Source organism: Delphinus delphis, chromosome 11, assembly GCF_949987515.2.
Source record: "Delphinus delphis chromosome 11, mDelDel1.2, whole genome shotgun sequence".
NCBI classification, from domain to species: Eukaryota; Metazoa; Chordata; class Mammalia; order Artiodactyla; family Delphinidae; genus Delphinus; species Delphinus delphis.
In genome coordinates, this window is record NC_082693.1 from 48,517,705 (window position 1) to 48,542,197 (window position 24,493).

The 24,493-nt window shown below is 39.7% G+C and overlaps 1 protein-coding gene across 1 annotated transcript in view; it reads right to left on the reverse strand.

The window, feature by feature from the left end:
- The window catches only part of TAFA2 (TAFA chemokine like family member 2), a 548,201-nt gene that overhangs the window by 164,638 nt on the left and 359,070 nt on the right, over positions 1 to 24,493 (reverse strand). The window lies entirely within an intron of this gene.

Consider the following 24,493-nt stretch of genomic DNA (forward strand, 5'->3'; position numbering starts at 1 on the left):
GAGATACACAGATGTTTTAATATTACTGGAATCTACCATGCTGTACTTTATGAGAGGTAGAAGAAAAATGGAAAAGCAAAATGAAAAATATCAGGTTAACATTTTCAAGTTGAGACTACAAAACTCAGGAAAGCGAAGCAAAGTTATAATAAAATAATAGCTACCCATAATAAAAATTGAGCAACTACTTTCTGTAGCACCTAATACAATATTATTCCAATTGTTTTTCAGGACGAATTGGGGATGTTGGTATGTCTAACCCCATTTGTAGATGATGAAATTTGGAAATTTGCTGAGGTCATGCTTAATGATAGAGTAAAAAGTCAAATCTCAAATAGTCTAAATCTAAAATCTTTATATTAACTACTATATTGCTAAGGGGTAAGTGAAATACATAAGATAAAATCCATCTGCATTTATTTATGAGGCAGATAAAATATACATCCATCACCCTGTGCCTTCTCAGGTTCGGATCCTATTTTGAACTCTAATCTTGCTTGACCTACATTCTTGCCTTCACTCTACTGCAAGTTTGTGAGGTCACTTCCTGACCTAGATTGACTCCCCTTCCTCGAGTTCTCTAAGTTATCTTTTTCCTTACACCTTCACTTCCCAAATATACTATATCCAAAAGTATGACTCAGTGGTGGCAATGATGGTTGTATAATTTTGAAGAGAAGTCATTCACACCGATAAGTGGATGAAAAAATAAATTGCTATATTACTTATATTTAATATGGGTATACATGAACACTTCTTGGCCTGGGGAAGTTGTGCGCGCCGATTCAGATGTTGAGGAGACAGCACAGTATGACTAAGAACACAGACTTACGCCCAAGTCAGATTGTTTGGATTTGAGTCCAGGCCCTCCTGGTTTTTAATTCTGTCATCTTATGTGAGTTTCTGGATCTCCTGCCTCAGTTTCTTCTTCTCTAATGTGGGATATGTATGTGAAAAGCCTGGCCCAATGGCTGGCATGTATAAGGGCTCAAAAAGAATGAGACCGGAAAGTGTTCAGTCATTTGGATGTTTTGTTCCTTGAGTGCATGAGAGGCCTGTGGAGGGAGATGACTGGAGAGAATTTCAGTGGCCCCAATAGCTGCAAGTCCTCCACGGACCTTGGTCTTGTGACATGTCTAGATAATGTACAAAGGAATAGGTGTTTGATCTTTCAGATTAGATTGCTTGGTTTAAAATCTGGCTTCCTGCCTACTTTCTATATGACTTTGGATAAATTACTTAACTAAGAGTATTTTTATTGTATTTAAAATGAGAAGGGGAGACCTTCAAGATGGTAGAGGAGTAAGATGTGGAGATCACCTTCCTCCCCACAAATACATCAGAAATACATCTATATGTGGAACAACTCCTACAGAACACCTACTGAACGCTGGCAGAAGACCTCAGACTTCCCAAAAGGAAAGAAACTCCCCACGTACCTGCGTAGGGCAAAAGAAAAAACAGAGACAAAAGAATAGGGACAGGACCTGCCCCTCTGGGAGGGAGGTGTGAAGGAAAAGTTTCCACACACTAGGAAGCCCCTTCGTGGGCGGAGACTGCCGGTGGCGGAAGCTTCGGAGGGGTGCAGGGGTGCAGAGGGCAAAGCGGAGAGATTCCCGCAAGAGGATCGGTGCCGACCAGCACTCACCAGCCTGACAGGCTTGTCTGCTCATCTGCTGGGATGGGTGGGGGCTGGGAGCTGAGGCTCCAGCTTCGGAGGTCAGATCCCAGGGAGAGGACTGGGGTTGGCTGCGTGAACACAGGCTGAAGGGGGCTACTATGCCACAGCTAGAAATCAGGGACTCTGGGACAAAGTCTGGAACTGCCTAAGAGGCAAGAGACCATAGTTTTGGGGTGCCCAAGCGGAGGGGATTCAGAGCACTGCCTAAACGAGCTCCAGAGACGGACGTGAGCTGCGCCTATCAGTGGGGACACCAGAGACGGGCATGAAACGCTAAGGCTGCTGCTGCAGCCACCAAGAAGCCTGTGTGCAAGCACAGGTCACTATCCACACCTCTCTCCTGGGAGCCTGTGCAGCCCGCCACTGCCAGGGTCCCATGATCCAGGGACCACTTCCCCAGGAGAACACACGGGGCGCCTAAGGCTGTTGCAACGTCATGCCGGCCTCTGCCGCTGCAGGCTTGCCGCACATTCCATGCCCTCCCTCCCTCCCTCCGGCCTGAGTGAGGCAGAGCCCCCTAATCAGCTGCTACTTTAACCCCATCCTGTCTCAGCGAAGAACAGATGCCCTAAGGCGACCTACACGCAGAGGAAGGGCCAATCCAAAGCTGAACCCCAGAACCTGTGAGAACAAAGAAGAGAAAGGGAAACCTCTCTCAGCAGCCACAAGGAGCAAGAGAATAAATCTCCACAATCAACGTGATGTACCCTGCATCTCTGTAATACCTGAATAGACAATGAATCATCCCAAAATTGAGGCGGTGGCCTTTGTGTGATTTTGTCTGTAGAGCTTTGCTTTTACCATTTGTCCTACGGTTCTGTCTATCCGTTTTTTTGTTTTTTGTGTTTTTTCAGTATAGTTTTTAAGCTCTTCTTATCATTGGTGGATTGTTTTTTGGTTTGGTTGCTCCTTTCTTTCTTTTTTTTTACTTTTTAATAGTTTTTATTTTTTATTTTAATAACTTTCTTTTCTTCCTTCCTTCCTTCCTTCCTTCCTTCCTTCCTCTCTCTCTCTCTCTCTCTCTCTCTCTCTCTCTCTCTTTCTCTCTTTCTTTCTTTCTTTCTTTCCTTCTCCTTTTTCTTCTGAGCTGTGTGGTTGACAGGGTCTTGGTGAGCCCAGCTGGGTGTCAGGCATGTGATTCTGAGGTGGCAGAGCTGAGTTCAGGACACTAGTCCACCAGAGACCACCCGGCTCGATGGAATATTAAACGGCAAAAGCTCTCCCAGAGATCTCCATCTCAACGGTAAGACCCAGCTCCACTCAAAACCAGCAGCCAGAGTGCCGGACACCCTACACCAAACAACTAGCAAGGCAGGACCACAACCCCACCCATTAGCAGAGAGGCTGCCTAAAATCATAATAATGTCACTGACACCACAAAACACACCACTGGACACGGTCCTGCCCACCAGAAAGACAAGATCCAGCCTTATCCACCAGAACACAGGCACTAGTCCCCTCCACCAGGAACCCTACACAACCCACTGAACAAACGTTACCCACTGGGGGCAGACACCAAAAACAACAGGAAATATGAACCTGCAGCCTGTGAAAAGGAGACCCCAAACACAGTAAGTGAGGCAAAATGACAAGACATAGAAACACACAGCAGATGAAGGAGCAAAGTAAAAACACACCACACCAAAAAATGAAGAGGAAATAGGCAGCCTACCTGAAAAAAAATTCAGAGTAATGATAGTAAACATGATATAAAATCTTGGAAATAGAAAATACAAGAAACATTTAACAAGGACCCAGAAGAACTAAGGAGCAAACAAACAATGATGAACAACACAATGAATGAAATTTAAAATTCTCTAGAAGGAATCAATAGCAGAATAACAGAGGCAGAAGAATGGATAAGTGACCTGGAAGATAAAATAGTGGAAATAACTACCTCAGACCAGAAAAAAGAAAAAAGAATGAGAAGAATTGACAACAGTCTCAGAGACCTCTGGGACAACATTAAATGCACCAACATTCGAATTATAGGGGTCCCAGAAGAAGAAGAGAAAAAGAAAGGGACTGAGAAATATTTGAAGAGATTATAGTTGAAAATTTCCCTAATATGGGAAAGGAAATAATCAAGTCTAGAAAGCTCAGAGAATCCCATAGATGATAAATCCAAGGAGAAACACGTCAAGACACATATTAATCAAACAGTCAAAAATTAAATACAAGGAAAAAATATTAAAAGCAGCAAGGGAAAAGCAACAAATAACAGACATGGGAGTCCCCATAAGGTTAACAGCTGATCTTTCAGCAGAAACTCTGCAAGCCAGAAGGGAGTGGCAGAACATATTTAAAGAGATGAAAGGGAAAAACCTACAACCAAGATTACTCTACCCAGCAAGAATCTCATTCAGATTCGACAAGGAAATCAAAACCTTTACAAAACAAGAAAAATCTTAGAGAATTCAGCACCACAAAACAGCTTTACAACAAATGCTAAAGGAACTTCTCTAGGCAGGAAACATAAGAGTAGGAAAAGACCTACAAAAATAAAACCCACAACAATTGAGAAAATGGTAATAGGAACATACATATTGATAATTACTTTAAATGGAAATGGATTAAATGATCCAACCAAAAGACATAGACTGGCTGGATGGACACAGAAACAAGACCCATATATATGTTGTCTACAAGAGACCCACTTCAGACCTAGGGACACATACAGACTGAAAGTTAGGGGGTGGAAAAAGATATTCCATACAAATGGAGATCACAAGAAAGCAAGAGTAGCAATTCTCATATCAGACAAAATAGACTTTAAAGACTATTACAAGAGACAAAGAAGGACACTACATAATGATCAAGGGATCGATCCAAGAAGCTACATGTAAAAGAAGCTACATGTAAAAGAATGAAATTAGAACACTCCCTAACACCATACACAAAAATAAACTCAAAATGGATTAAAGACCTAAAGGTAAGGCCAGACACTCTAAAACTCTTAGAGGAAAACATAGGCAGAACACTCTATGACATAAATCACAGCAAGATCCTTTTTGACTCACCTCCTAGAGAAAGGGAAATAAAAACAAAAATAAACAAATAAACCTAATGAAACTCCAAAGCTTTTGTACAACAAAGGAAAACATAAACAAGATGAAAAGACAACCTCAGAATGGGAGAAAATATTTGCAAATGAAGCAACTGACAAGGGATTAATCTCCAAAATTTACAAGCAGTTCATGCAGCTCAATATCAAAAAATCAAAAAACCCAATCCAAAAATGGGCAGAAGACCTAAATAGACATTTCTCCAAAGAAGATATACAGATTGCCAACAAACACATGAAAGGATGCTCAACATCACTAATCATTAGAGAAATGCAAATCAAAATGACAATGAGGTATCACCTCACACCAGTCAGAATGGCCGTCAACAAAAAATCTACAAACAATAAATGCTGGAGAGGGTGTGGAGAAAAGGGAACCCTCCTGTCCTGTTGGTGGAATGTAAATTGATACAGCCACTATGGAGAACAGTATGGAGGTTCCTAAAAAATCTAAAAATAGAACCACCATATGACTCAGCAATCCCACTACTGGGCATATACCCTGAGAAAACCATAATTCAAAAAGAGTCTTGTACCACAATGTTCATTGCAGCTCTATTTACAATAGCCAGGACATGGAAGCAACCTAAATGTCCATCGACAGATGAATGGATAAAGAAGGTGTGGCACATATATACAATGGAATATTACTCAGCCATAAAAAGAAACGAAATTGAGTTATTTTAGTGAGATGGATGGACCTAGAGTCTGTCATACAGAGTGAAGTAAGTCAGAAAGAGAAAAACAAATGCCGTATGCTAACACATATATATGGTATCTTAAAAAAAAAAAGTTTCTGAAGAACCTAGGGGCAGGGCAGAAATAAAGACGTAGACAGAGAATGGACCTGAGGACATGGGGAGGGAGAAGGGTAAGCTGGATGAAGTGAGAGAGTGGCATGGACATATATATACTACCAAATGTAAAATAGATAGCTAGTGGGAAGCAGCTGCATAGCACAGGGAGATCAGCTTGGTGCTTTGTGACCACCTAGAGGGGTGGTAGGGAGGGTGGGAGGGAGATGCAAGGGGGAGGAGATATGGGTATATATGTATATGTATAACTGATTAACCCTGTTATAAAGCAGAAACTAACACAACATTGTAAAGCAATTATACCCCAATAAAGATGTTAAAAAAAAAAGAATTTAGAAAAAATAAATTCTGCAACCAAAAAAAAAAAAAAAGAGAGAATAACAACAATATCTACCTCATAGTATTGTTTGTATGAAAACTAAATGAGATAGTTCATGAAAAAAATTTAACACTATGCATAGAAGATAATAAATGCTCAATAAGTATTAACCATTACTATGGTCATTACTTGATTAGACCAGCATTTTCCTAATCTGTGTGTTCTGTGAGGCATCACTTTCACAGAATGTTAATACGGTATTAGTGAAAAACAAAGGGGGCAAATAGATTTGCAAAATTCTGGGTTCAACAAACTTAACCAGATGTTTTCTTTTTTTTAACCAGAGGCATATCTGAGTGTGCAGCATTTTCCAGAAACCTTTCTTCACAGTGTAATACAGGATACTTATGTCCTCAGGAAGTGTCTTAAAGAAATAATCTGGTTTATTATTCACTCTCAGTAAACCAAATGCCCATTTAAAATCTTCCATTCTATTGCCTTTGTATTTGTTTTGCAGAGGGGGCACTCTTACTAATAGCTTTGTTATGAGCTCCTACTTTTCTCACATTTTTGCAGCTATCCTGCCTGCTCTTCTACATCCAATCCCTGTGACTATATTGGACTGCATATCCTATAACAGAATGAACAGTTTAGCAAAATTCATCTGACAAGAAGAGCTGCTTAGCATAATTCTTGATAATAGGTTTCCCATAGCAAACGGCCTCTGCTACAAGGTCAATGACCCATTGTATTTTCCATACCATTGTCCACCCACCAAATGGGATGACAGAACTGACACCTGGTCAAACTGGTAACTAGACATATGGAAACAGAAACACCACAAAGTCACCAGGCTGTCAAACTAAAAAAGGAAGGAGAATGCCGGTCAACATTTGGAAGTCTGTAAAGACCCCTGTCTTCCCTCTCATACCACCCCCACGCCAGTCCAGTCAATTACCATGTTCTGTCAATACTATTTCCTGAATATCTGTTAATCTTACACTTATTTCCATATCTACTGCAATACTGCAATTCGGACCACCAAAATTTCTCATAGGCAACACACAGCTTCCTAACTGGACTTCCTGCTGCCAATATTGTCATCCTCTGGAATTGAAGGCAGGGTCTGTGTCTGCTTTTTCCATGACTCTATTTGCCATATGTAGTACTTAGTAAGTGCCTGATAAATACTGTTGACTGAGTGTAATGCATTTTTCTATGCTGTAGTCAAACATGTAACTATGATCATGAGACACCCTTCATATGATTATAACCTTCACATGATTCCCTTCTATTTTGAAAAAAAAAAAAGAAGAAGGCCATAATCCTTAGCAGGGTTACACAAAACTTGTGTTGGTATCAGGGAAAAAAACAAAAAAACCTTTCTCTTTACATCTCCAATCTTATTTTACTCCATTCTTCTCCATCTCTCTCTCCACATACACTCATAGTCAGCATTTTAACTCTACAAAATTTCTTCCAGGGCTTCCAGCTAAATCGCACCTCCTTGTCACCTGAAACATATTAGCCACCCACCCCTCACCCCATCCACTCTTCAAAATTCTAACTTCTATTCATTGGTCAGGGTGCAGGTTAGAATTCCTCCTATAGGATTTGGGCAAGACCTCGTTAAGTGCCCTACTTTTACATACTAGGCACTTGCCACACGTAATATAATTTTCTATTTACTTATCTCCATCCTTCACTGTCATATAAGATTCCTAAAGATAGGGACTGTGTGCCACACATTTGGAAATACCTAGGGCATGGCCCAAGTTTCAGCTCAATAACTAGCAAATGAGTATTTGCTGAACGCTGGTCATGTCATGTGGTAGACCCAAATATACTGTGTACTTGTCAACAACAAGCAAGTATGTGTCACTATTTTAGGATAAAACTAGGAAGGGACACACAGGAAGAAGAAAGTGGGAAAGGGGTAGGAGGGAGGAAGAAAAGAAAGGGCACCGTGGACAAGAAGAAAAAGAGAAGGGAGAAATCCAATCTGTAATGTGATTTATTCTAACTGATTTTTAAATAACAACCAAGTTTGAGCAAACTGAAGTATAATAGGGCAATGAAGGAATTTGGACAAAGGGGCATCACCAAAGAAGAAAACCCAAAAGAAAAAAAGCTGAATGATACACTTTTTCTGGACTTTGTACAAGAGCACAGAAGGAGGGGGCATTCACTTCTCATTCAATGTGCTGAACACCAGGTATCAGTTTAAAAACTTCCACCACAGTCAAGGGCCGAAAGCACTTTCAGAATTGTCACATTTATCTGTTTAAAAAAAAAAAGCAAAATTTAAGTGAATTTTATAACAGCAAAAGCTGAGGGAAGAAGAAACTGGAAACTGAAGGATAAATTCAGAGAGGATGAAACTTTGAAATTGCTCCCCAAGCAGCAGCACCTGGCAAGACAAGGGAAACAGGATAATTCAGAAATGGTAACCTTGACAGTGAAAGATGTTGAAGTGAAAAGTTGTCAAAGTAGAGGACTGACAATTAAATCTCCAGACTTTCTTCTGCTCTTCTCTTCTGTATTACATGTTTCAGTTTTATTCACTGAGATGTAGGTGTTTGAATGGTGTTAAAACCCTTTGCCTCCCCACTGATATTAAAAGTGCACTTAATTATAAATAAGCAAGAGCTGAAAAACTGTTATGCTGCTAGAAAAATCACTTTCCTGTAAAAAACGAAGGTAAGTTTAACTGATCTAGAGAAGAGAAGATGGAAGGGGAAACAAGGTGGGAAAGGCTTATATACAAAGGAGATAAAAGCTGCGGCCCAGAATCCAACCACCTGGCCTCACCTAGAGCTTAAGGCACTTCTGTGGCAATACATAACAAAAGTCTTTTTTAGGACATTTCTCTACGTTGGTCTAACATTCATACCCACCTAGTATTAACTAATTACAATGACATGAACTTTAATTGCCAAATCTAGTACAGGAATTTAACCTTGAGGTAGCATGCCCCAACTGGTAAGTCAAGTTCCTTCTCTCCTGATAGGGACCAGAATGAGACTTAAAGAATGTAAATCAGATAATACTGCACCCCACTCCTTGATGAAAACCTCAGAATTTACCTACCTATTAAAATGAGATTAAAAATCTAAATTTCTCATTGGAGAGAAAGCTCAGCATCTCCCCCCTCAACCTCTCTGACCTCACTTCACAGCCCTGTTCCCCTCTTTCCCTACACTTCAGCCACACTAGCCTTCCCTCTGTCCCTCTGTCAGAGGACATGACCACCAGTTGACCCTCAAGCTGTACCCAGGCAGTCTGAGGCTCCTCACTCCCTCCCCTGTCCTTGGAATGTACATTCTGCCCACCGTGCCCATAGTGGGAGCTGTTCCAAGGATGTAGCCTTGAGAGTAATGTGTTGCCGAGACCATCTGGACTGAATACGTGACTGAACCCCAGTAAAACCTCTTAAGATCTGCTGGGCAGGTGTGGAGATCTACTCATCATCTAGCACCCAAGACAAGCTTGTAAGTTCTCTTGCTTGTTAAATGTGCCACCTAGCAATCTGCGGTGGTCTCTCTTTCTTGGGTCTCTCCTTGCCCTCCAAATATTGGAGCCGGTTTCATATTTCACCCTGGAAGCTCCAAGGGTGCAAACCAATGTCCCTGTGCCAAGCTTGTTCTAGACCTCACATTAAATGTTAGCTCTGCCTTGAAGGCTCTCCCTCTAGTCTTTGCACGGTCAATTTCAGTTCATGACCACCTCCACAGAGAGCACCTCCTGAGCATCTTGCCCTTCAGAGTCCAGAGACACCCACCCCAGTCTCTCTTGCTCCCAATATTCTGTAGTGCAGATCTTCCTCAACTTACAATGGAGTTACATCCAGATAAACCCATTGTAAGTTGAAAATGCTTTGATACACCTAACCTACAAAACATCATAGCTCAGCCTAGTCTACCTTAAACATGCTCAGAATGCTTACATTAGCCTACAGTTGGGCAAAACCATCTAACGTAAAGCCTATTTTATAATGAAGTGTTGAATATCTCATTAATTCATTGAATACTGTACTGAAAATGAAAAACAGAATGGTTGTATGGGTGCAGAATGGTTCTAAGTGCAGAAGTTGTTTACCCTTGGGATCACGTGGCTGAAGGAAGCTGCAGTTCGCCCATGTTGCCCAGTATCAGGAGCAAGTATTGTACCATATACTGCTAGCCTGGTTAAAGATCAAAATTCAAAGTATAGGTTCTACCGAATGTATATAACTTTCCCACTATGGTAAGTTAAACCATTGTAAATTGGGAACCATCTGTATTTTCTTCATTTATTATATCTGAAATTATCTTATTCACTTATTTATATATTTGAGGCATTTATTTTCTTTTTCTCCCATTAAAATGTTATTTCTCTGAAGCAAGATCCTCTCTTTTTTTTTTTTTTTTTTTGGCCACACCATGCAGAACTTCCCCAACCAGGGATCGAACCTGTGCCCCCTGCATTGGAAGCATGGAATCTTAACCACTGGACCACCAGGGAAGTCTAAGATCCTCTCTATTAGTCACTGCTCCAGCACACAGAACAATACCTACATCACAGAACATCAATGTATGTTTGATGAAGGAATGAGTGCATTGATTTTAGAATCAGAACAAATGAATCCTTTTTAATGAAGAAGTTTTTATTACTTCTTCTATTTTAAACAGCTAAATGTCAGCTACACTAAGAAGCTAAGAATGCCAATGGAAAGAACAGTGTACATACTGGTGGAGTGATACAAAATGAAGTGAGGAGAGTGGGAGATGAAAACAAATGAAAGCAGACTAAATTACTAATCTTTCAAGAGACATGCTGAGAAGGGAAGTAAAGATAAAATGGTAGCAAAAGAGACAGACTTGAACAGGTGATGGGAAAGAGCTAGAAGGAAGAGATAAGTCAAAAATACCAATGTCAGGGTAGACTAAGAAGACTAAAAGTTTTTGTAAACTTCTATGCTCTACAAATATGTTATTATTACAATATTATTATTATTACCATAAGTTATTGTTATTATTACTTTTAATTTCACTATTTTATTTTATTTTTGAGTTTTTGAATTTTATTTACTTTTTTATACAGCAGGTTCTTATTAGTCATCAATTTTATACACATCAGTGTATACATGTCAAACCCAATCGCCCAATTCATCACACCACCACCACCACCCCCCTGCTGCTTTCCAGCCTTGGTGTCCATACGTTTGTTCTCTACATCTGTGTCTCAATTTCTGCCCTGCAAACTGGTTCATCTGTACTATTTTTCTAGATTTCCATTTTTATCGAATGCTTTAATATATGATATGTGTTTTTCTCTTTCTGACTTACTTCACTCTATATAACAGTCTCTAGATCCATCCATGTCTCAACAAATGACCCAGTTTCGATCCTTTTTATGGCTGAGTCATATTCGTTGTATATATGTACTACATCTTCTCTATCCATCCGTCTGTCGATGGGCATTTAGATTGTTTCCATGACCTGGCTATTGTAAACAGTGCTGCAATGAACATTGGGGTGCATGTGTCTTTTTGAATTATGGTTTTCTCTGGGTATATGCCCAGTAGTGGGATTGCTGGATCATATGGTAATTCTACTTTCAGTTTTTTAAGGAACCTCCATACTGTTCTCCATAGTGGCTGTATCGATTTACATTCCCACCAACAGTGCAAGAGGGTTCCCTTTTCTCCACACCCTCTCCAGCATTGGTTGTTTGTAGATTTTCTGATGATGCCCATTCTAACTGGTGTGAGGTGATACCTCATTGTCATTTTGATTTGCATTTCTCTAATAATTAGTGATGTTGAGCAGCTTTTCATGTGCTTCTTGGCCATCTGTATGTCTTCTTTGGAGAAATGCCTATTTAGGTCTTCTGCCTATTTTTGGATTGGGTTGTTTGCTTTTCCAATATTGAGCTGCATGAGCTGTTTATATATTTTGGAGATTAATCGATTGTCCGTTGATTCATTTGCAAATATTTTCTCCCATTCTGAAGGTTGTCTTTTTGTATTGTTTATGGTTTCCTTCGCTGTGCAAAAGCTTTGAAGTTTCACCAAGTACCATTTGTTTATTTTTGGTTTTATTTCCATTACTCTAGGAGGTGGATCAAAAAAGATCTTGCTGTGATTTATGTCAAAGGGTGTTCTTCCTATGTTTTCCTCTAAGAGTTTTATAGTGTCTGGTCTTACATTTAGGTCCCTAATCCATTTTGAGTTTATTTTTATGTATGGTGTTAGGGAGTGTTCTAATTTCATTCTTTTCCATGTAGCTGTCCAGTTTTCCCAACACCATTTATTGAAAAGACTGTCCCCTCTCCATTGTATATCCTTGCCTCCTTTGCCATAGATTAGTTGACCATAGGTGCGTGGGTCTATCTCTGGGCTTTCTATCTTGTTCCATTGATCTATATTTCTGTTTTTGTGCCAGTACCATATTGTCTTGATTACTATAGCTTTGTAGTATAGTCTGAAGTCAGGAATTCTGATTCCTCCAGCTCCGTTTTTTTCCCTCAAGACTGCTTTGGCTATTCGGGGTCTTTTGTGTCTCCATACAAATTTTAAGATTTTTTGTTCTAGTTCCGTAAAAAATGTCATTGGTAATTTGATAGGGATTGTATTGAATCTGTAGATTGCTTTGGGTAGTGCAGTCATTTTCACAATATTGATTCTTCCAATCCAAGAATATGGTATATCTCTCAATCTGTTGGTGTCATCTTTAATTTCTTTCATCAGTGTCTTATAGTTTTCTGCATACAGGTCTCTTTCTCCCTAGGTAGGTTTATTCCTAGGTATTTTATTCTTTTTGTTGCAATGGTAAATGGGAGTGTTCCCTTAATTTCTCTTTCAGATTTTTCATCATTAGTGTATAGGAATGCCAGAGATTTCTGTGCATTAATTTTGTATCCTGCTACTTAACCAAAATCATTGATGAGCTCTAGTAGTTTTCTGGTGGTGTCTTTAGGATTCTCTATGTATAGTATCATGTCATCTGCAAACAGTGACACTTTTACTTCTTCTTTTCCAATTTGTATTCCTTTTATTTCTTTTTCTCCTCTAATTGCCATGGCTAAGACTTCCAAAACTATGTTGAATAAGAGTGGTGAGAGTGGATATCCTTGTCTTGTTCCTGATTTTAGAGGAAATGCTTTCAGTTTTTCACCATTGAGAATGATGTTTGTTGTGGGTTTGTCGCATATGGCCTTTATTATGTTGAGATAGGTTCCCTCAATGTCCACTTTCTGGCGAGTTTTTATGATAAATGGGTGTTGAATTTTGTCGAGAGCTTTTTCTGCATCTATTGAGATGATCATATGGTTTTTTCTTCTTCAGTTTGTTAATATGGTGTATCACATAGATTGATCTGCATATATTGAAGAATCCTTGCATCCCTGGGATAAATCCCACTTGATCATAGTTTATGATCCTTTTAATGTGTTGTTGGATTCTGTTTGCTAGTATTTTGTTGAGGATTTTTGCATCTATATTCATCAGTGATATTGGTCTGTAATTTTCTTTTTTTTGTAGTATCTTTGTCTGGTTTTGGTATCAGGGTGATGGTGGCCTCATAGAATTAGTTTGGGAGTGTTGCTTCTTCTGCTTTTTTGGAAGAGTTTGAGAAGGATGGGTGTTAGCTCTTCTCTAAATGTTTGACAAAATTCACCTGTGAAGCCATCTGGTCCTAGACTTTTGTTTGTTGGAAGATATTTAATCACAGTTTCAATTTCATTACTTGTGATTGGTCTGTTTATATTTTCTATTTCTTCCTGGTTCAGTCTTGGAAGGTATACCATTCTAAAAATGTGTCCATTTCTTCTAGGTTGTCCATTTTATAGGCATAGAGTTGCTTGTAGTTCTCTCTTAGGATGCTTTGTATTTCTGCAGTGCCTGTTGTAACTTCTTTTTCATTTCTAATTTTATTGATTTGAGTCCTCTCCCTCTTTTTCTTGATGAGTCTGGCTAATGGTTTATCAATTTTGTTTATCTTCTCAAAGAACCAGATTTTAGTTTTATTGATCTTTGCTATTGCTTTCTTTGTTTCTATTTCATTTATTTCTGCTCTGATCTTTATGATTTCTTTCCTTCTGCTAAGTTTGGGCTTTGTTCTTCTTTCTCTAGCTCCTTTAGGTGTAAGATTAGATTGTTTATTTGAGATTTTTCTTGTTTCTTGAGGTAGGCTTGTATATCTATAAACTTCCATCTTAGTACTGCTTTTGCTGCATCCCATAGGTTTTGGATCATCGTGTTTTGTCATTTGTAGGTATTTTTTGATTTCCTCTTTGATTTCTTCAGTGACGTCTTAGTTATTTAGCAATGTATTGTTTAGCCTCCATGTGTTTGTACTTTTTACAGATTTTTTCTGTAATTGATATCTAGTCCCATAGCATTGTGGTTAGAAAAGATGCTTAATATGAGTTCAATTTTCTTAAATTTACTGAGGCTTGAATGGTGAACCAAGATGTGATCTATCCTGGAGAATGCTCCATGCCCAATTGAGAAGAAAGTGTAATTTGCCGTTTTTGGATGGAAGGTCCTAAAAATATCAATTAAATCTATCTGGTCTATTGTGTCATCTAAAGCTTGTGTCTCCTTATTTATTTTCATTTTGGATGATCTGTCCATTGGTGTAAGTGAGGTGTTAAAGTCCCCCACTATTATTGTGTTACTGTCGATTTCTACTTTTATAGCTGTTAGCAGTTGCCTGATGTACTGAGGTGCTCCTGTGTTGGGTGCATATATATCTATAATTGTTATATCTTCTTCTTGGATTGACCCCTTGATCATTACGTAGTGTCCTTCCTTGTCTCTTGTAACATTATTTTAAAGTCTATTTTGTCTGATATGAGTATTGCTACTCCAGCTACCTTTTGATTTCCATTTGAATGGAATGTCTTTTTCCATCCCCTCACTTTCAGTCTGTATGTGTCCCTAGCTCTGAAGTGGGTCTGTTATAGACAGCATATATATGGGTCTTGTTTTTGTATCCATTCAGCAAGCCTGTGTCATGTGGTTGGAGCATTTAACCATTCACGTTTAAGGTAATTATCGATATGTATGTTCTTATTACCATTTTCTTAATTGTTTTGGGTTTGTTTCTGTAGGTCCTTTTCTTCTCTTGTGTTTCCCACTTAGAGAAGTTCCTTTAGCATTTGTTGTAGAGCTGGTTTGGTGGTGCTGAATTCTCTTAGCTTTTGCTTGTCTGTAAAGCTTTTGATTTCTCCATGTATCTGAATGAGATCCTTGCTGGGTACAGTAATCTTGTTTGTAGATTCTTCCCTTTCATCACTTTAAGTATATGATGCCACTCCCTTCTGGCTTGTAGAGTTTCTGCTGAGAAATCAGCTGTTAACCTTATGGGAGTTCCCTTGTATGTTATTTGTCATTTTTCACTTGCTGCTGTCAATAATTTTTCTTTAATTTTTGCCAATTTGATTACTATGTGTCTCAGCATGTTTCTCCTTGTGTTTATCCTGTATGGGACTCACTGCACTTCCTGGACTTGGGTGGCTATTTCCTTTCCCATGTTAGGGAAGTTTTTTACTATAATCTCTTCAAATATTTTCTCTGTTCCTTTCTCTCTCTCTTCTCCTTCTGGGACCCCTATAACACAAATGTTGTTGCATTTAATGTTGTCCCAGAGGTCTCTTAGGCTGTCTTCATTTCTTTTCATTCTTTTTTCTTTATTCTGTTCTGCAGCAGTGAATTCCACCATTCTGTCTTCCAGGTCACTTATCCGTTCTTCTGCCTCAGTTATTCTGCTATTGATTCCTTCTAGTGTATTTTTCATTTCAGTTATTGTATTGTTCATCTCTGTTTGTTCTTTAATTCTTCTAGGTCTTTGTTAAACATTTCTTGCATCTTCTCAATCTTTGCCTCCATTCTTTTTCTGAGGTCCTGGATCATCTTCACTATCATTATTCTGAATTGCTTTTCTGGAAGGTTGCCTATCTCCATTTCATTTAGTTGTTTTTCTGGGGTTTTATCTTGTTCCTTCATCTGGTACATAGCCCTCTGCCTTTTCATCTTGTCTATCTTTCTGTGAATGTGGTTTTTGTTCCACAGGCTGCAGGATTGCAGTTCTTCTTGCTTCTGCTGTCTGCCTTCTAGTGGATGAGGCTAAGAGGCTTGTGCAAGTTTCCTGATGGGATGGACTGGTGGTGGGTAGAGCTGGCTGTTGCTCTGATGGGCAGAGCTCAGTAAAACTTTAATCCACTTGACTGCTGATGGGTGGGGCTAGGTTCCCTCCCTGTTGGTGGTTTGGCCTGAGGCAACCCAACTCTGGAGACTACCTGGGCTCTTTGGTGGGGCTAATGGCAGACTCTGTGAGGGCTCATGCCAAGGAGTACTTCCCAGAACTTCTGCTGCCAGTGTCCTTGTCCCCATGGTGAGCCACAGCCATCCCCCACCTCTACAGGAGACCCTCCAACACTAGCAGGTAGGTCTGGTTCAGTCTCCCCTGGTGTCACTGCTCCTTCCCCTGTGTCCTGATGTGCACACTACTTTGTGTGTGCCCTCCAAGAGTGGAGCCTCTGTTTCCCCCAGTCCTGTCAAAGTCCTGCAATCAAATCCCACTAACCTTCAAAGTCTGATTCTCTAGGAAGTCCTCCTCCCATTGCTGTACCCCCAGGTTGAGAAGCCTGATGTGGGGCTCAGAAACTTCACTCCAGTAGTTGGACTTCTGTGGTATGTGTTCTCCAGTTTGTGAGTCACCCACTGCAGTTATGGGATTTGATTTTACTGTGATTGCACCCTTCCTACCATCTCATTGTGGCTTCTGCTTTGTCTTTGGATGTGGGGTATCTTTTTTGGTGAGTTCCAGTGTCTTCCTGTCGATGACTGCCCAGCAGTTAGCTGTGATTCTGCTGTTCTCACAAGAGGGAGTGAGAGTACGTCCTTCTACTCCGCCATCTTGGTTCAGGAACCCTCAGTGAAAGGTTCATTTCTTTAAGCTGTGGTTTTCAAACTTGAGCATGCATCATTTGATCACCTGGAAGGCTTGGACCCCAGTCCCAGGGCTTCTGACTCAGGAGGTCTGGAGTGGAACCCAAGACTTTGCATTTCTCACATGTGCCCTGCTGCTGCTCTGCTCCATATCCTGGGATCACAGTCTGAAAATGGCTGCCTAGAGTGATGGCTCTCAATACTGCTGGCAAGTCCTTCCCTATTTTATATAGAGACAAATGTATCTGCCAAAAATAAATTATCCTTTGTTTGCTGATAGGTTATTATAATAACCCTACTAAATAGGACATCTTGAGCCACAAATTTCACTGTATTGCTGGTTTTATCCAACAATAATGTCCAACCTGACTAGCATTTATGACTCTATGAGATCCAAGTTACTTACTGAAATAGCAATTATCTTTGAGGTAGATACTGATATCCATATTGAGATTAGATAGATAGGTAGGTAGATAGATAGGTAGGTAGATAGGTAAAGATTAAATAGATATAGATGCATATTAAAGTATAACAGATTCATGTATGTATATATTTTGTACATACAAGAATATATAGTAACAAATTTAAGAGGCAATCATGTAACCCTACCAATAATCCTACAGTGTGTGTTATATCATCCAAAAGCTGAGGTGGTCAATTCTAGTCATTTTTATTATTGCTATTTATTTGGATTCATTTTACACCAATATCCAATACCATCACATTATAGTATTTCACACCACACTTACTATGTACATTATTTGAATTAGAATCTCCCCATTGAATAAATAGAATCTGGATTTCCCATTTTATAAATTATCATCAAAAGTTTATAGAGTTGCATTTTTGTATGCCAGTCATATGATTAGTCCAATTAGCTCATACTTTTTAGGTAACTTCAAAGCAAAACTTTGGAATATAAATCTGGTTCTCAACTCTTTCTAAATGGAAACCATAGTTATAAAATTTTCTTTCTCTTTTTCTTTTGATACATCAGTGTTTCATGATGAATGCACCTTTTAGATTCCATTCAGTTAAGAAGTCAACCCTGGAGATTTAGCCAAGAAAGCTCCACTGGTTTCTAAGGATTGCCTGGCAGCAAATATAAGCCTTATTTAAGAACCACTATTGCCTCCTTCCTTCACCCAAAATTTATACTTCCATTCATTTTCCTACAATACAGGTGGGTATAGAAACCTAGGAGTGCTTTTCCTTTATGCCTAGTAATGTACAGCCAAAGTGCTGATTTTACATAAATGCCTTTGCCACCTACAGACCATAACGATAGGAAATAGAAATGTATTATCATTTAAATGATTTTTCCTGAAACATACAATATTCTAAGGCTACGAGCACTAATACCCAAAACAGACGAAAACACTATAGGCAAAGTAAAGCAATCCTTTATGAAAGACACCTGAAATGACGAGGGCTAAGCTAAACCACATTGCTGTGCATCTGTTATTACAACTGAATCACTTACCTTCCTTTTCTATCTATAAAATGGGAATGCCATCTATTTTCTCAAACAGGAATGTCATTATATCTAACAAGAAATCATGTGACAGTTTGAACTTAAAAGAAAGATATGTGATAAATCAGCAGTATTACTATTTATTCAAAGATCCTTCTTTCAGAGCATGGGCTTGCAAGTCAGAACTACCTACTCGAATATGATCCTAGCTCCAACACATAATACGTAAATGCATTTGTCAAGTTTACTTAACAACTGTGAGCCTCAATGCCCACCTATGGAATGCATAAATACTATTACATACTGGTAGGACTGTTGTAAGGAATAAATACAATGGATATAAAGCATCTAACACAAAGCCAGAATAAAGGAGACACTCAATTTGCAGTGATTATCATACATTATTAATAATATCTGGAACATAGCCACCTGGATAGGAATTAGTGGGAAATAAAGTATTTGAGCAACAAATAAAAGAACTTATGTGTTATAATCATAGGTGAAAATGAATCTACTTTTAGGAATTTATCCTAAGTCTGTAGAATTAAAGATAATATGAAACAGGCTAGAAAAAAGGAAGCAAGACTGGTTAACAGAGTCTTCTGATGGCTCTGCAAAATGAATATTGATACTGGGATATCAGAGAATGGACATCAAATTTATAAATGTACAGAATTCTAGGATCATTAGATACAAGGACAAATACTCCTCAAACGCCTGTAGAGATAGCTGGAACATAGCATGCTAACTGAAGTTATTAATGTTACTATGTATGTTTATAGGTTTAAATGAACTGGCACCTATGGCCAATTAATCTACAACAAAGGAGACAAGAATATACGATGGAGAAAAGACAGTCTCCTCAATAAGTGGTGGGTGCTGAGACTTCACTTCATACTAGCTGCTAGAGACATGCTATTTAATTTCACAAAGCCTCAGTTTCTCCTTCCATAGTATGTAGATAATAACAATACCTATTGGAATTGTTAATGAGCTAATTTATATAAAGTTATAAGCACAGATCCTGACACATAGTAATCAATCGATAAATGCTAGCTGTGATACAGTCATCATTTAAAATTCTTCTGTGATTGTCTTCCTTTTTCAATAAGGAAAAAACAGGTGACTGATCTCAATATCTGTTCCACAAGGCACCAAGAAGACAACACTAAACACATATTTCTTACATGCCCTGTTGGGGTATTTTGCTTTATGATTATTATTATTTTTCGGTAAACTGGCCTCTCACTGTTGTGGCCTCTGCCATTGCAGAGCACAGGCTCTGGAGGCGCAGGCCCAGCGGCCATGGCTCATGGGCCCAGCAGCTCCGCAGCATGTGGGATCTTCCTGGACCAGGGCACAAACCCGTGTCCTCTGCATCAGCAGGCGGACTCTCAACCACTGCACCACCAGGGAAGCTCCCTATTGGGGTATTTCACTCCTTTCAAAGTAGTTGTAGATCGGGCTTCCCTGGTGGCACAGTGCTTGACAACCCGCAAAGCATCCACTTCTGAATGACAAAGATGGCGACATTTCACAGCTGTTGGGTGAAGAATCACTAAATAGAATAAGAAAGAAAACTTCCAATCATATGCACCCTTTTACAGGTGGCCAAATCACAAACCTAACATTTAGTGTTGTGATTATGCATGGCAAAAACATAACCAGCTCTGCATTTAACATCTAAATTCTACATACAAGTTTCATAACAAAATACTTTCTTTCCTTTTTAAGTAAAACTTTTATGATTATTAAAGGAAATAATTTGGAGGAGATTTATTAAGATGGTGGAAGAGTAAGACGCGGAGATAACCTTCCTCCCCACAGATACATCAGAAATACATCTACATGTGGAACAACTCCTACAGGACACCTACTGAATGCTGGCAGAAGACCTCAGACCTCCAAAGGCAAGAAACTCCCCACGTACCTCGGTAAGGCAAAAGAAAAAAGAATAAACAGAGACAAAAGAATAGGGACGGGACCTGCACCAGTGGGAGGGAGCCGTGAAGAAGGAAAGGTTTCCACACACTAGAAGCACCTTCACTGGCGGAGACTGCGGGTGGTGGAGGTGGGGAGCTTCGGAGCCGTGGAGGAGAGCGCAGCAACAGGGTTACGGGGCGCAAAGCAGGGCGATTCCGGCAAAGAGGATCGGTGCCGACCAGCACTCACCAGCCCGAGAGGCTTGTGTGCTCACCCACCGGGGCGGGCGGGGCTGGGAACTGAGGCTCGGGCTTCGGTCAGAGCACAGGGAGAGGACTGGCAGCGTGAACACAGCCTGAAGGGGTTAGTGCGCCACGACTAGTCGGGAGGGAGTCCAGGGAAAAGTCTGGACCTGCTGAAGAGGCAAGAGACTTTTTCTTCCTTCTTTGATTCCCAGTGCGCGAGGAAAGGGGATTAAGAGCGCTGCTTAAAGGAGCTCCAGAGACGGGTGTGAGCCACGGCTAACAGTGCGGACCCCAGAAACGGGAATGAGAAGCTAAGGCTGCTGCTGCTGCCACCAAGAAGCCCGAGTACAAGCACAGGTCACTCTCCACACCTCCCTTCCGGGGAGTCTGTGCAGCCCACCACTGCCAGGTTCCCGGGATCCAGGGACAACTTCCCCGGGAAAACGCATGGCGCGCCTCAGGCTGGTTCAACGTCACACCGGCCTCTGTCGCTGCAGACTCGCCTCGCACTCCGTACCCCTCCCTCCCCCTGGCCTGAGTGAGCCAGAACCCCCGAATCAGTGGCTCCTTTAACACCGTCCTGTCTGAGTGAAGAACAGACGCCCTCCGGCGACCTACATGCAGAGGCGGGGCCAAATCCAAAGCTGAGTTCCGGGAGCTGTGAGAACAAAGGAGAGAAAGGGAAATCTCTCCCAGCAGCCACAGGAGCAGCGGATTAAATCTCCATGATCAACTTGATGTACCCTGCATCTGTGGAATACCTGAATAGACAATGAATCATCCCAAATTGAGGAAGTGGACTTTGAGAGGAAGATTTATGATTTTTTTCCCCTTTTCCTCTTTTTGTGAGTGTGTATGTGTATGCTTCTGTGTGACATTTTGTCTGTATAGCTTTGCTTTCACCATTTGTCCTAGGGTTCTATACGTCCGTTTTTTAACTTTTAAAAAAAAATTTGTCTCAATAATTATTTTTTTATTTTAATAACTTTATTTTATTTTACCTTACTTTATTTTATTTTCTTTTATCCTCTTTCTTTCTTTCTACTTTTCCTCCCTTTTATTCTGAGCCGTGTGGATGAAAGGCTCTTGTTGCTACAGGCAAGAGTCAGTGCTGTGCCTCTGAGGTGGGAGAGCCAACGTCAGGACACTGGTCCACAAGAGACCTCCCAGCTCCATGTAATATCAAACGGTGACAATCTCCCAGAGATCTCCATCTCAACACCAACACCCAGCTTCACTCAACGACCAGCAAGCTACAGTGCTGGACACCCTATGCCAAACAACTAGCAAGACAGGAACACAACCCCACCCATTAGCAGAGAGGTTGCCTAAAATGATAATAAGTCCACAGACACCCCAAAACATACGACAAGACGTGGACCTGCCCATCACACAGACAAGATCCAGCCTCATCCACCAGAACACAGGAACTAGTCCACTCCACCAGGAAGCCTACACAACCCACTGAACCAACCTTAGCCACTGGGGACAGACACCAAAAACAATGGGAACTACAAACATGCAGCCTGCAAAAAGGAGACCCCAAACACAGTTAGATAAGCAAAATGAGAAGACAGAAAAACACACAGCAGATGAAGAAGCAAGATAAAAACCCACCAGACCTAACAAATAAAGAGGAAATAGGCAGTCTACCTGAAAAAGAATTCAGAATAATAATAGCAAAGATGATCCAAAATCTTGGAAATAGAATAGAGAAAATGCAATAAACATTTAAAAAGGACCTAGAGGAAGTAAAGATGAAACAAGCAATGATGAACAACACAATAAATGAAATGAAAAATACTCTAGAAGGGATCAATAGCAGAATAACTGAGGAATAAGAATGGATAAATGACCTGGAAGATAAAATAGTGGAAATAAGAACTGCAGAGCAGAATAAAGAAAAAAGAATGAAAAGAAGTGAGGACAGTCTCAGAGACCTCTGGGACAACATTAAACGCACCAACATTTGAGTTATCGGGTTCCAGAAGAAGAAGAGAAAAAGAAAGGGACTGAGAAAATATTTGAAGAGATTATAGTTCAAAACTTCCCTAATATGGGAAAGGAAATAGTTAATCAAGTTCAGGAAGCACAGACAGTCCCATACAGGATAAATCCAAGGAGAAATACACCAAGACACATATTAGTCAAACTGTCAAAAATTAAATACAAAGAAAGCATATTAAAAGCAGCAAGGGAAAAACAACAAATAACACACAAGGGAATCCCATAAGGGGATAAAGCTGATCTTTCAGCAGAAACTCTGCAAGCCAGAAGGGAGTGGCAAGACATATTTAAAGTGATGAAGGTGAAAAACCTACAACCAAGATTACTCTACCCAGCAAGGATCTCATAGAGATTTGATGGAAAATTAAAACCTTTACAGACAAGCAAAAGCTGAGAGAGTTCAGCATGACCAAACCAGCTTTACAACAAATGTTAAAGGATCTTCTCTAGGCAAGAAACACAAGAGAAGGAAAGACCTACAATAACAAACCCAAAACAATTAAGAAAATGGTAATAGGAACATACATATCGATAATTACCTGAAATGTAAATGGGTTGAATGCTCCCACCAAAAGACACAGATTGGCTGAATAGATACAAAAACAAGACCCATATATATGCTGTCTACAAGAGACCCACTTCAAACCTAGGGACACATACAGACTGAAAGTGAGGGGACGGAAAAAGATATTCCAAGCAAATGGAAATCAAAAGAAAGCTGGAGTTGCAATTCTCATATCAGACAAAATAGACTTTAAAATAAAGACTATTAGAAGAGACAAAGAAGGACACTACATACTGATCAAGGGATCGATCCAAGAAGATATAACAATTGTAAATATTTATTCACCCAACATAAGAGCAGCTCAATACATAAGGCAAATACTAACAGCCATAAAAGGGGAAATCGACAGTAACACATTCATAGTAGGGGACTTTAAAACCCCACTTTCACCAATGGACAGATCATCCAAAATGAAAATAAATAAGGAAACACAAGCTTTAAATGATACATTAAACAAGATGGACTTAATTGATATTTAAGGACATTCCACCCAAAAATAACAGAATACACATTTTTCTCAAGTGCTCATGGAACATTCTCCAGGATAGATTATATCTTGGGTCACAAATCAAGCCTTGGTAAATTTCAGAAAATTGAAATTGTATCAAGTATGTTTTCCAACCACAATGCTATGAGACTAGATATCAGTTACGGAAAAGATCTGTAAAAAATACAAACACATGGAGGCTAAACAATACACTACTTAATAACGAAGTGATCACTGAAGAAATCAAAGAGGAAATTTAAAAAATACCTAGAAACAAATGACAATGGAGACACAATGACCCAAAACCTATGGGATCCAGCAAACACAGTTCTAAGAGGGAAGTTTATAGCAATACAGTCCTACCTTAAGAAACAGGAAACATCTCGAATAAACAACCTAACCTTGCACCTAAAAAAATTAGACAAAGAAGAACAAAAAAACCCCAAAGTTAGCAAAGGAAAGAAATCATAAAGATCCGAGCAGAAATAAATGAAAAAGAAATGAAGGAAATGATAGCAAAGATCAATAAAACTAAAAGCTGGTTCTTTGAGAAGGTAAACAAAATAGATAAACCATTAGCCAGACTCATCAAGAAAAAAAGGGAGAAGACTCAAATCAATAGAAATAGCAATGAAAAGGAGAAGTAACAACTGACACTGCAGAAATACAAAAGATCATGAGAGATTACTACAAGCAAATCTATGCCAATAAAATGGACAACCTGGAAGAAATGGACAAATTCTTAGAAATGCACAACCTGCCAAGACTGAACCAGGATGAAATAGAAAATATGAACAGACCAATCACAACTACTGAAATTGAAATTGTGATTAAAAATCTTCCAACAAACAAAAGCTCAGGACCAGATGGCTTCACAGATGAATTCCTTCAAACATTTAGAGAAGAGCTAACAGCTATCCTTCTCAAACTCTTCCAAAATATAGCAGAGGGAGGAACACTCCCAAACTCATTCTACG